General features: G+C 67.9%; 1 long non-coding RNA gene across 1 annotated transcript; it reads left to right on the top strand.

Annotated features, from left to right (window-relative positions):
* The first annotated feature begins 1,378 nt into the window (after positions 1-1,378).
* Positions 1,379-4,001, top strand: LOC107510655. Its single transcript, XR_001596897.2, has 3 exons — positions 1,379-2,032; positions 3,439-3,648; positions 3,786-4,001. It is a non-coding gene; the product is annotated as an uncharacterized LOC107510655 (long non-coding RNA).
* Positions 4,002-13,106: the final 9,105 nt, after the last annotated feature.

Here is a 13,106-nt window from a genome sequence, read left to right as displayed (position 1 = left end):
CAGGGGCCGTCGGGACTGTGCATGGACGGGGGGCTGTGCTGCTGGTTACGCGTCGCAGAAACGCGTGACTCAAACGACACACACACAGCGCGACTCCCACGAAAACGAAATTACAGCCCCCCTGGGCCTGGGCGTCATCTCAGGAACGCGGGAATGCCCTCGACGTGAAGGTCGCCGAAAACCCGGCTGTGACGGGCCTGTGCCCGTGACGCGTTCGGGGTGCCCTTGGTCACCCTTTTCCGATGGCCAGTGTTCTGCCGCGCCCCCTTTCCTGGGTCGCCCCACCCCACGTCCGCCTGCCTGGTCCGCGCCGTGACCTGTGCCCTTCGCCACGTGACCGCACGAGGCCGTCCGTGTCCTGGGCCAGGTCTCGTTCCTTCCGCGTCCCCACGTCACCGCGACACCCTGGGCTCCAACCTCGGCGGCGCCGGCCTCCGCCTGCTAAGGGCCGCGGGTCCTGCCCACGCCTCGACGCCCGGTCCTGCCGAGCGAGCGGCTTGTCTCCCCGGCGAGAGCCTTCCCCACTGCCCCGCAGTCAGCGTTGGGCCTTGACAGTCACCTTCCCCACAGGAAGCTCCACACACCCGCAAGCGTCACTGGGTCCCGGGTCCCCAACTTCCCCCGGGGGCACCCGTGGGGCACCTCGGGCCACAGCGCTGTGGGACCGCAGGTGGCTGCCGGGGAACCCCGGCCCCCCCAGCCATTTCAAACACCCCTGAATGTGCACGTGGCACCATTGCCAGCCACCCCCCAAGAACAGAGCGTGGCACTCCGAAGCCCCACAAAGGCTCCTGGGCTCTGCCCAGGCCCGGGCCGCAGCACTCTGGCCTGCACCCCCCGTGGTCCCCAGCACCCGAGGGCCAGCAGCACACCCGGAGACCCATGGCGGGCTGGACCGCCACTGCGGAGCGGACGGCCGCGGGCCACCTCTGTGCGGAGCGACGGCAGCCGCAGGCCCCACAGCACACGCCTCCCCCGACGCTCCGTCCGCCTGTCCTACCTGGCCCCACGGGGACGGCCGGGCAGCGTGGCGGCGGCTCCCAGGCGGCCTCCTCGCCCAGCCGCGGAATGTGGTGGAAACCTTTGCCTGGTACAACCGGCCTCCGCGACACAGCCCAGGAATTCACGTTGAATAATTTTTAACTTCTGCTCTGCGAGAAAACCAGGTTTGTGTATCTGTCTGTCGACACAGGGCTGCCGAGGGCTTCTGTTACAGGAGGAACCGGGAGGCCTGCCTGGAGGGGGAGCAGCCAGGGGACCTGCACGGGGGGAAGGGGACAGCCAGGAGGCCTGCCTGGCGGGGGAGCAGCCAGGGGACCTGTCCTGGGGGAAGGGGACAGCCAGGAGGCCTGCCTGGCGGGGGAGCAGCCAGGGGACCTGTCCTTTGGGGGGGGAGCAGCCAGGAGATCGGTGCTGGGGGGTTGAGGGGGTACAGAAAAGAAAGGTCTGAGCAGGCCAGTCCTCCAAGCCAGTCCTGGCCTGCTGGACAGAGTGAGGCCGCTCGGCACCGGCTCCCCCTCCTGCTCTTTCTTTCCAACAGCCTCGCATTTCAGGTGCCATCCGTGACCCGCACACCACCTCCCACTGTTCTAATCCGGGGCCCCACGGAGCCCCCGTGGGCCCTGTGACCACCTTGAGGAGGGGGCAGCCTGGCCGGCCCTGCCCTGAGTGACCGCACACGCGGAGCTGGGAAGGGCGAACCCCAGCCAGTTTCCCCTCGGAAAGACCCCGCGCGTCGGCAGCCAGGGAGGCGCGACGTGACCCACACCCTCGGCGCTGGGCGAGGCGGCCAGGCCCTGGGTCGGAGGGCGCTGGCCCCCCACGGGGTGCGGCATCGCCCCTCACCGCGGAGCATGGGCACGGGCCGGCCGCGTGGCTCGCCGTGTGCCGCTGAGCCCGCTCCGTCCCTGTGTGCTGCGGGGGCCGAGCTCGGGGGGGCTCTCGTCCCGGCTCACACTGGGATGAAAGCTCGGGGACCCGCACGGGGCAGGGGTCTGCTCAGGACCAGCCCTCTCCATGGTGTCACCGAGAGGTGAGTAAAGGGACACAAGCCAGACCCGGGCGAGGCTGCAAGGCTGGGACCCCTGCAGCCCCACGCACAGCTCCATGGGGGCACCCCCACCCGGGGTCCTCGTCCCCGGCCAGGCCCCCGAATCCACGCTGGCCCAGGGCCCACACTCTGCCCCGATGGGGGACGGCCACCCCTGTGACTCGCCTGTGTCTCTGAGACTGCTAACGGGCCGGGACGTGGCCCGCACGAGGCCCTCAGGCTCAGGGCCCCCCGGCTCTGGAACGTTCTGGCCCACAGCCCTCACAGGTGTCCTCGCTCTGCGGGGCTCCTGTCCTCTCCCTCGCGCATCCTGGGTAAGGCGCCCTCAGAGTGTGTCACTGGGCGGCCCCCCTCCCCGCGATGGCGCGGAGGCCGCAGGGCCACTGCGGGTGACGCGGGCCGAGCGCGGCGCATGGTTTCCCGGGAGCGGGCGCTGGCCCTGGCCGGGGCTCAGCGTTTTCAGACCACGGCTGACCACGGCGACTCCGTGGACGAGGGGCAGCGGTGTCTGCTCCGCTCCGTCCTGCCCGGGGCAGGAGCCGCGGTGACCGAATCCGCTGGTCTCGCCTGACCGCGTGGGCACCCCCAGGCCGCGGGCAGCGTGGCGGCTCCAGGAGCCAGTGCCCCCCGCCTCTCCGGGTTGCGTGCCCCGGCACTGCCGGCCCCGGGGGAGCAGCTGCACGCGGCCGCCGCTCTGCACTGCGCTCCTGACGTCGGGGGGACCGGGCCCCCCGCTCCCCTCGGAGCGAGGCACGCGCTTATTCATGCCTTTTTCTTCCGACCCAATTCCTGGAAGAGTCCGCAGTGAGCGCAAAGAGGACTGTGGGGACCTGAGGCCCAGGAGGGGCACCGAGCCCCGCAGCACGCAGCCCCGCGCCCGGGCCACGCCCGCCGCCCCCCAGGAGGCTGCACGGCGGCGGGGGGGGGGGGGGTAGGGATTTCGAGCTCAGGGTGGGTCCCGGGACTCACCGTCACCAGGCTCCTTCTGTCGCGAATCACTGTTTCCCTAACTGCTTATTGCGAGTACCGAGCAACACTACTGCATTTTTTTTATTTTTGAAAATTGAGGTGAAATGTACATAACATAAAATTAATTATTTTAAAACGTGTGCTCCAGTGGCAGTCAGCACGGTCACAGCGTCGTGTGACCGCCACCGCCACCTGGCTCCACGCCCCCGTCGCCCCGCCCCCGAGGAGGCCGCTCCCCAGCGCCCCAGCCCCGCCCCCCGCCGACCTGCGTCCTGTTCCTGTGCATATTTCATGCAAATGGCCCCAGAGATCCGCGGCTCTTTGTGTCTGGCTCCTTTACAATACCACTGATTTATTTTTAATTGTGAAAAATTTACTTAGCACAAAGTTTACCATTTTAACTATTTTTACGTGCACAGCTCAGTGCCATGAAGCACTTTCACGGTCGTGCGGCCGTCGCCACTGCCCTCTCCGGAAGCTTCCATCCTCCCGAACGGCCTGCCCCGCGGAGCACTGGCTGCCCCCTCCGCCCCCACCTGCTTTCCGCCTCGGACGCGACGCCCACGGGTGGAACCACCCGGCATTCCCTTCCACGACTGGCTCACTTCGCTCGGCGGAATGTCTTCAAGGTAACGCTGCCGATTTTTTAGGCCGCTCTTCCATTCAGCGATCTAATGGTTCGTCCGCCGGTTCTGTTGGCTTTTCTAGGTGAGCGAGCTTATCTCCTGCGAGTAGCTCTGATTTTTATCTCTTCTCTCGCTCGTAGGCCGTCCTCCTCGGCTAGCTGGCCGCGGCCGCCAGCGCCGTGTCAGGCAGTGGCCGCGGTGTGGCGCCCGGGACCGCCTCAGGCCTCACGGACTACGCTCTGCGGCGTCTCCACCTGCACCGAGGTCCCAGGGCCAGGGAACTTCCCTTCCGTAGGTTGTTTGCTAAGAAGGTGGTTTTAAAATCACAGATTCATTAAAAGCTTTTTCAGCATCAACTGAGGTCATCGCATTTTCTCTTTCGATCTATCGAACCGTCCTTGCCTTCCTGTGACAAAGCCCATTTGACCGTGATGTGTCATTCTTGGTAAGCTGTTGCCTCGGATTCAGAACCAACCCTACATCCCCTCCACGGGCGGTGGGTGCGCGGCCGGCCCGTCCCCTGCTCAGGCCGCCCCTCCGCCTTCGCTCAGCTGCAGGAAGGCGGGCGATGGGCAGGCTGGGGTCGGCTCGAGACACCACGGACACGTTGCAGGGCCTGCTGCCCGTGTCCCCGGTGCCGGGCACTGGGCCACAGCAGAGAGGGCGATGTGCAGGCCCCTCTCTGCCGCCCGGGGCGTCGGGAGGGCCCCTGGGACTTGGGAGTCCTCGGACCGCCCGACGGCAGATGTTAGCACATTTAAGATGTGAATTCTGCTGGCCTCTGAAATGCTGACGCCGTCCTCAGGGAAGAGGATGCGGGCCAAGGGGCAGGAGACGGCGTTTCAGGACTCGAGCCAGCACTTGCGCATCGCACGTTGGCCAGCGGGGAGCGCCGCCGCCCGGCGCGGGACGCGCGGAGAACGGGCCCCTCAGCTCCTCGGGCTCTCGACGACTCCTTTCCACAAGGGAGGCACCTCCAGGAAGCCGCCTCGCGGAGTCCGAGCACGGAGCGCAGCCAGGCCAGGTGTGCGCGGACCAGCAGGCGCCGTGGTGGCCAGCCAGGGGGCGGGGGAGCAGAGGGGGCCCCCGCGCCACAGTGGCATCTGTGAGCTGCGACTGGGAGCGGGCCGGTCCCGGGCACCAGGCTGCCACAGCAAAGGGCACAGAGAGACGGGGCAGCCTGTGTGCTGGGCGCGGGCGGGGGGCGGGGTCCGGCGGCGTGCTCCCGGCAAGGGCAGTGGCCCGGGGGACGTGGAAAGCGCGGGCCGCGGAGGGGAGGGCCAGCGGGCCGGTGCGGGGGGCAGGTACGGTGGGGACAGTGGCGTCCAGGGCGCGGTGTGGCAGGAACGGACCGCGTAGGAGACCACCAGCTGGCCGGGCAAACTGTCCGTCTGTGGGGAAACCGCGGGCGTGCAGGGTTTGGCAGGGGACGCGATGCCCCAGCACCTGCCTAGTGACCATGGCGGCAGCGAGCAGAGGCCAGGAGACATGCTGGGGGTGATCAGCAGGTCCAGGCCGGAGAGGGCTGGAGAGAGGCCGTGACAGCCAAGGGTCATCGTCTGCGCCCGGAAGCCAGCACCGGGTCAGAGGCCAGCGATCTGACCGCCGGGCGGGGACGCCAGGCCACCCCGGGCCTGGGAGCAGGGCGGGGTGCCGGAGCTGCACCCCACCTCGGTCTCCGCCTGCCCCCTCCACCTTTCTGTCCCATGCCTGGGGACTGGCCGCTCTGCTTGCAGGGCTATCTCAGACGTCCAGAGCAGACAGGCGGCATGGCCGCGAGGCTCCTGGCCCACGGGGAAGTTCAGGGACGCCGGGGTGGACTCCCCGACGCCCACCGGCCTGTGTGCTGGTGGGGACAGTGCCAGGCGGTGGGGAACTGTCTTGGAGCAGGGCTGCCGAGCGGTGTGCGCGTGCGTGTGTGCGTGTGCACATGCGTGTTTGCACATGGGTGTGCGTGTGCGCCCATCCTCCGCACGTGGCACCAGCGAGGTGACTTAGGGCACAGCCCTGGCCAGGGCTGGGAAGGGGGTGTCCAGGGAAGGCCACGCAGGTCCCAAGCCGTCACAAGCTCAGGCTGCCTGGGGCAGCCACAGAGCCCAGCCAGGCCCCGGCCCTGCTGTGGGCTGGGCGCGGGGGCAGGAGGCACTCACAGAACGGCCCCGGCTCTGGTGATGAGGAGGCCTGTCCACCTCTGTCCTTGGTCCCCAGAAGCGGGGGGACACCTGTGAGGCAGTATCAGGTCAGCACGGGGAGCTGACGAGGAGGTTTTCCCTTCTGAAACGAAATGTGGCCCCAGCAGCACACAGAGCCCAGAGCTGGAGTCTGCGACAATCCCCGGAGCCGCGTGACAGGCACGAAGGTGCCTCGACAGGCGGGCGGGCCGTGGTAGGAGCCGAGAAGGGAGTGGCCCGCCCACCCCAGGCTGCGCCCGTCCGGTGTGGCTCCCCTTGGAGCCGGCTGCGGGCAGCCCCGGGGGCAGGGGTTCCGGCTGGCCAGTGCGGTCGGCAAGTCGCCCGTTTACTAAAGGGTCGCCGGGCAGTAAGCGGGCAGGGGGTGGAGGACCGCGCTGTCCGCCCGCTGCTGCTGAGAGTGGGGTGCTGCCCCACCCACCAGGGTCTGCTCGGCGTCGGGGCAGGTGAGCGCGACGGGCAGTGAGGGCCGCGCCTCCCACCCTCACGCGCCCGCACCGGACTCAGAGCCCCGCGTCGGGTCGGGACGGCGTCGCGAGCCCGTCTCCTGTTCTGACCGGAGCGCCAGGGACGAGGTCGGACAGCCGAAGGCCGGTCCCCAGGCTCGGCCGGCCTCCCTGGTGCTGCGCCCTGGGGACACTGGGCCACCCGCGGGCCAGCGCCCCAGACGGGCCGAGGAGACTCCGCTCCCGGCCAGCGCTGCGCCAGGCCCCCGGCCGGCCCCTCCCACCTCCTCGTCAGGAGCTGACTGCAGCGGTGCCAGGTCTGTGGGGGCTTCCGCCGGCCTGGGGGTGTCCCAGGGAATTGGGGGCCGTCCTTCGGCAGGAGAGAGGCCCTCGCTGGGACTCGCTTTGTCACGTGCTGGCCAGCCAGTCCTCGGAGGGGTGTGGGTCGGGCTCTGAGCACCCTGATTGCAGGCCCAGCACCCAGATGGCAGAGGGGCCCCAGCCCTGGAGCCCCTGGGGGCAGGACACCCAGGAACACAATCGCTACCAGGCCTCCCGGGCCTGGGCAGCCGAGGGCTGGGCACGAAGTGTCCTCCCTGGAGTCCAGGAGTCCTGGATGGCACTGACCAGCCTGGGCCAGCCCCGAGGATCCAGCCCAGCCCAGGCAGTGGCCGCTTGCAGCTGAGGTCAGGGGACCGGTGGACACTTGGCTGTGGCCTGGGGGGGCCCCTTCCTGGCCTCTGACTCCATGTGCCTGGGGTCTGCAGGACATGCCTCAGTGCCCACGGACCCCTCCAATGGGAACAGGCCTGAGACAGCGCTACCAGGGGAGGCGGGCAGAGCCCCCCGGGGCTCTGGGCGGGCACGCCCTGCCCCTCCCACTGCGTTGCTGGCCCTGGGGCAGGGCGGCCGGGCCGCAGAGGGTCGGGCCGCTGGCGGGCTGGGAGGTCTGCCCAGCAGCACTGGCCGCCACCGCCTGGGGCCTCACTGGGAACCAGCCCCGGGCACCTCCCGGACCCTGGTGTGCGGTGTGCCGGGGCGCGTCCACTATCACGCCATCAGCACACAGAGACCCGGGCGTGGGCGCGCATCCTACGCAGCACCGGCCGCTGGCCCGGGGCCCGGCTCCGGCTTGCCACGCCCTCTGCACAGGGGGCAGAGGTCCAAAGCACCCCTCAGGTGGCCTCCTGCCAGGTGGGACGTCTTTGATCGGCGTCTCCATGAGACCGAGTCCTCTGCACGCCCGCCCCCAGCACCCTCCCCCACGCTGCCCGCCCTGCCCGGGCTGGCCGGCACCGCCGGGCACACACGGTTGCCTTGACTGTGACGAGCCTTCTGTGCCCTTCGTCCCGCTGAGCCCTTAATTGCCAAGTACATATTTGCTCAGGGTGGGGCTCGGTGCCAGCGTCACGTGTGAAATGGGCTAGAGTCAGAGGGTCCTTGGGCAGCCGTGGGGGCCAGACGAGGCGGCCAAGCTGACCCCCCGGCAGGCCCTGCCTGGGGCGAAGGTCGGTGCAGGGACACAGGAGGCCAGAGGCGGCAGCCGGAAGCCCCGGGAGTGTGAGGTCCCCCGCAGAGCTCGGCCGGACGCGCCAGGGTCCAAGCGGCGGGAGAACAGCGTGCAGAGACAGGGCGTCCGCCTCGCCCGCCAGCACCGGGCTCAGGCGACATGCCGCGCCTGCCGCCGCGACACACGGCCCGAGCGTGGCCCCTGAGGACGGCAGTTCATCAGCGTTCTGGGGCACGAGGCCGCCATCGGGCTCAGTGGGAGGGTCCCCGGCCGCCCACCGACGGCAGGGCCTCGCATGGCCACCCTCGAAGGGGCCGTCTGGTCGCTTCTGCGGCGTGAACCGGGAGGGCTCCTGAGTCCCGGGGTCCTGAGTCCCGGGCTCCTGAGTCCCGGGGTCCTGAGTCCCGGGGTCCTGAGTACTGGGCTCCTGAGTCCCGGGCTCCTGAGTCCCGGGGTCCTGAGTCCCGGGCGTCCCGGGGTCCTGCCCTCAGCGCGCGGTTAGACCAGCCGGGTCAGGGCCACAGTCACCCCCGCCCCCCGGCTGGTTCTGCTTTGTTCCTTGGAGGCCATTCCGTGCGCCCCGTTACGGGCTGGCCTGTTTGCGCCCGAGCCGCTCCGTGTGCACTCTGCATGTCTGCCTCGTGGTTCGTTACATCCCGACAGGCACACCCATGGTCCCCTCTGCCCCCCCAGAGGAGCAGGAGGCGGCGTGGCTGCAGTCTGACGACTCCTCAGGGTGTGGGGGACCCCAGGAAGCCACAGCTTGGGGCTTTTAGGCACCTGGAACGGGGGGGCGCAGGTTGAAAGCGGGGTTCCTTCCTCCCCCAAGGGAAGGGGCTGCCAGCGCCAGTCACAAGCACCCTAACGTCCTTCTACACAGAGGGCCCGTGTTGAGATCCTGAGGGCCCCCCAGTTTCAGCACCTCCCCAGAAAGCACTCAGGCCCGCACTTCTTCTCGCTGGACAGGGGCGCCACCTGCAGGCCGCCTGGAGAATGCGCAGTCCCCAAAGGCGAAGCTGCCAGGAGGAGGGTGGGGTCCCCTTTCCACCCCAGCCAGGGCTGGCGCCCCGCTGTGACCTGGTCATCTCAGCCCCTGTGGGGGCAGGGCCGCCCGGCAGCCCTCGGGGGTGCTGGTCAGACAGGGGACTGGCTTCTCTGGGAGGCTGAGAGGTCCCAGCAAGGCCACATAGGCTCAGCCTGGGCCCCCAGGCCTTGGGCCCCCAGCTCTGAGGTTGACCCTCAGCTCGGGGGGCTTGGGGTGCCCCCCGCACCCCACAGACCTAGTCACACCTCTCTCTGTGCGCTGGGGCCTCGGGTGAGGACCCAGGCAGCGAGGGTGGGGAGGGGGAGCAGGGGGGCTTTCCCGCGCGTGAAGCGGGCTCGGGCCACGCAGCCCCAGCCCCAGGAAAGGGCCGGGTGGGGTGGCGGGGTGGGGCGGAGCCAACACGGCGTTTAAGGCCACCTCCGAATGCTGATGAGGTAGCTGGTAATGGGGCCTCCTGGTGCCGCCCCCTGGGAAGAGCTGAGGGGGTCACCTGCTCCACGCTGACTGCCAGGCGGCCCTGCGGGGTGGGTGGGGGGAGGGACAGAATCGGCTCTGTGCTCGGAGCCTGGCTAGTCCCCGTAGGAGGGCTCCAGGTCCCAGCCGCCATGCCTCTGGCGGCCGCCGGGGCCCCTGAGGTGGCCCGTGGGGCCCCCGCGGCCTGGGGCTGGGGTCATCAGCGGCTGCGATCCCGTCGCACAGACGGCTGCGCTGTAGGACAAAGCGGAGCGTGAGAAACGTCAGGACAGAAACCAAACCCTCCCCTGACATGGGGGCCGGACCGAGGCGCACAGGCCGCCGCGACCCCGGGTGAGCGGACCTCAGGCAGTCCAGGGGCCGCGTCCGGCCTCCCCTGGCGGTGCCGTCACCCCGAACTCGTGGCATCCGTCCACTGCATTCAGTGCCACCGCCATGGCCCCCGTGCGTCCAGTGGGCACCCTGAAATCGAGACGCAGGGTCCCGCCCTGGAAGTGCCCCCTCCTGCTGCCCCTCCAGTGGCCCCGCCTTCCCTGACCCCCGTCCTCCACGGCAACAAGCTGTCATCTCCAGGGGGTTGGACAAGTGGGACTGCACGGCCAGCGGCCTTCTGGAACTGGGCGTCTTCAGGCAGCAAACGCCCTTGAGACCTGCTCGTGCTCAGATGTCCTGGCAGGCGCAGCCCCAGGAGGGCTACCTGTCCACCTGCTGAGGGACGTTTTGCCCGGTCCCAGTTCAGACCGTTACAAACAAAGCCGTTAGGAACTCTGGACGGGCTTTCGCATGGAGGTCAGCGGCCGGGAGCGTGGCCGCCAGGTGGCATGGTAAGTACATGTCCCGCTTTTCAAGACGCTGGCGCGCGGCCTCCGGTGTCCGTCACGCTTCAAGGTCCCACCGGCCACAGGCAGGACCCCCAGCTCTCTGTGGCCTCCCCGGCACTCCGCGTCCTGGCTGATGGGCGCACTGGGGTTTGAGGTGACCGCTCCCGGACGGCGGGTGACGCTGGGTGCCTCGACAGCTGCTTCTCTGCCATCTGAACACCTCCCTCAACAAAGCGTCTCTGCATGTCTCTTCAGATATTTTAAACTGTATTTACAAATATAATGCATTCTATTTCCTTTTAAACTTTGTCTGGATTAACAAATTTTCAATTAAATAACAAGTGGACACCCAGATTCGTTAAACTTAAAGTTTTCTCCAAAAGTTCTCTTAAAGTCCATAGCGCTGCACGGAAGCGTAACAGGATTTCACCTCGGAACATCAGCTCTGACGATTCGGTGGCGAGGATGGCCTCGCAGCACGAGCTCTCAGGCCTACGAAGAGCGTGCTGGCTGGTTCCGCTGCGGCACAGAAACCCTCGTCGCGACTCGCCCAGGCTCCCGTCCCTCCCACGCCACCTCCCTGACGTGGGCGGGTGCGCTTGCCACCCTGCGGTCACCTCCCCACGGCTGGCCTCCTCCAGCTCTGTAGGCCCTGGGGGCTCACAGGGCACATCGCACCCCCAGCTTTCCCGAGCGGTGGCCCAGCTATCTGAGCCAGACACAGAACGGGACAGGTGTCCCGCCGGGAACAGCCGGGCCGAGGCGCCGGCCACCAGGTGGCGCCACGCGGCACCGGCCCCGCCCGCCTGTCCAGCCGCGGCCTCACCCTGCCCTGCGCGGACCCCGACGGCGAGGGCGCGAGCGCGGGCTCCCCTCTGCGACGCCCGGGCGCCACTCCGACCAGCCGCTTCTGCCGGACCGTGTCCCCAGCGAGCCGCCCCGAAGGAAGGGGCGTGCGGGGGGCGCCCGGCGCGCTCCACGCGCGTTTGCTCCTGGGCGCCCCGCCTGGTCAGAAAGGGCGAAGGGAAAGTGGGAAGAAGTGGGGGTGTGCCAGTCTGCTCGGGCTCCCGTCCCCAGGGGTTCGGTGGGTTCTGTCCTGGCCCCGCACCGTGACTGGCCCTGAAGTGACCAGCAGCGCCGAGGCCCAGAAATGCCAGCGCAGAGCCCACTTTGAGGCCTGCGGGGCTACCAGCGCCTGCTCCGCCTAAGGGGGGGGAGGGTGGCGACGATGGCTCCGGGCCACGGGGACCCAGCACGAGAGTCCCGAGGGCATCCCCGAGGCCCCGCGCGGCCGGAGTGCGTGTGGACGGCGCCGCAGAGGGAGGCGGCACCGGCCTCAGGCCCACGGAGCTCCGGGACACTGCGGAGAGCCAGAGGGCCTTGCTGGGTCGTGCGGACCACCCGCCCCGAATGAGCACTGCTCCAGAGCCACCTGCGAACCTTAAAAGAAAGAGCCGGAAGGGCCAGACCAGTTCGCTGCTGCCGGGGTGCCGCCTGGAGCAAAGCCCGAGAGCGACTGCGGGTTCAGAGCTGCCCGGCTCCCGCAAAGTTGGCCACCACCGGAGACTGCCGCGCTCACCCCAGAACGGGTAACTTCACTGAGAGAGTGGGGTGCACAGCCAAAACCCTTCTCACAAAGAAAAGTCGAGCTGCCGACGACGGATGCCAGCAAGCAGCAAGGCAGCGGCAGGGCCCGGCGGGCAGGGCTCGCCGGGCACACGGGGCGGGGCGCAACCCTGACCACGGAGCACTCGCCGGCATCACGGAAGAGCCATTGGGCCGCGTCCCTCACGGCACAGACACAGACATTCTTAGCACATCAGTTCTTAGCTTGGAAGGTTTAACACCCCACGTGCAGCAGTGCGTGTAGGCACAGTGCGTCGTGACCAGGTGCGGCCCACCCGGCCGGGCGGTGGGCTAGGCGGCCAGCCCACTTCATGCAAACTGAAAGAGGAAAACCACACGGCCATCTCTACAGACTTTTTAAAAAAGCATCTGACAAAACCAGCATCCATTCCTGACTAGAAACAAAACCAAAAAACAAAAACCCCTCAGCCGAGTCGGCGTGGACGGACCTTCCTCAACGCATGGAGACTAGGGACTCCCTGTGGGCCACGGAGTGGGGGGACGAGAGCGACTTCAAGCACAGGGGGCCGGGGGCCACTGGTTATATGAAAGTCCGACTAAATTCTGCCTACAGAGATAAAAGTTGCAGATAACTTTATTGCTCATGTCGAGAACTTTACAGAAAAAAATATGCACACTAGGCTTTCGGTCCCACGAAAAGGCTGTTTGCCCTTCGCTCCTCAGGACCTTTGCCTTGCTGTGTCCACCGGCCCTAAGCTGGTACCCAGGACCCTCGCCCGAGCCTAACCAAGCCTCCTCTTCATTGGACACCCCAATCCCCCACCCCGGTCCAGTACGCTGCAAGGACGCAGTCGAGGACACACTCTGCACTGTCTTTGGTGGCGTTTTCAGGGGGCCCAGGGTCGACATTTCCGAGGAGCCCTGGAGAGGAAATGTCGCCGTCTGACAGTAAACGGTTTATTGTGAATGGACCCGCCGACGCTGGGGAGATGGGGCTGAAACCGTCGGCCTCGGTGGTAACACGACTCTGGGGACCCCTGCGCCCGCCGTCCTCCAGAACCACCCAGGAAGTGGAGACGCGGCTCAGCTCCTGGACCTGGGGCGACTGTGCTGTGCGGGCAGGTGCGGCGACCCGGGCCCCGAGTGGACAGCGGGGCACGCGCTCCGGCGTGGACGGGCCCCGAAGCAGGTCTGCGTCTCAGGCGTCCTGGCTGGTCGGGGCCCAGGTGCCTCTTGGTCACACTGACCCACGTAAACTGTCACAACCCCAGGCACGATTTAGTTCTCAAACGTTTTTGTAATCGCCATCGAGTCACACCACCCTGAAAACCTGCTGCCGTCAACGATTGCCTTGGTCCTGGGAGTTTACGTCCAAGTTTCCTATGGACG

The sequence above is a fragment of the Rousettus aegyptiacus genome, unplaced genomic scaffold (assembly GCF_014176215.1).
Source record: "Rousettus aegyptiacus isolate mRouAeg1 unplaced genomic scaffold, mRouAeg1.p scaffold_m13_p_1, whole genome shotgun sequence".
NCBI classification, from domain to species: Eukaryota; Metazoa; Chordata; class Mammalia; order Chiroptera; family Pteropodidae; genus Rousettus; species Rousettus aegyptiacus.
This window is presented reverse-complemented; position numbering and strand designations above follow the sequence as displayed.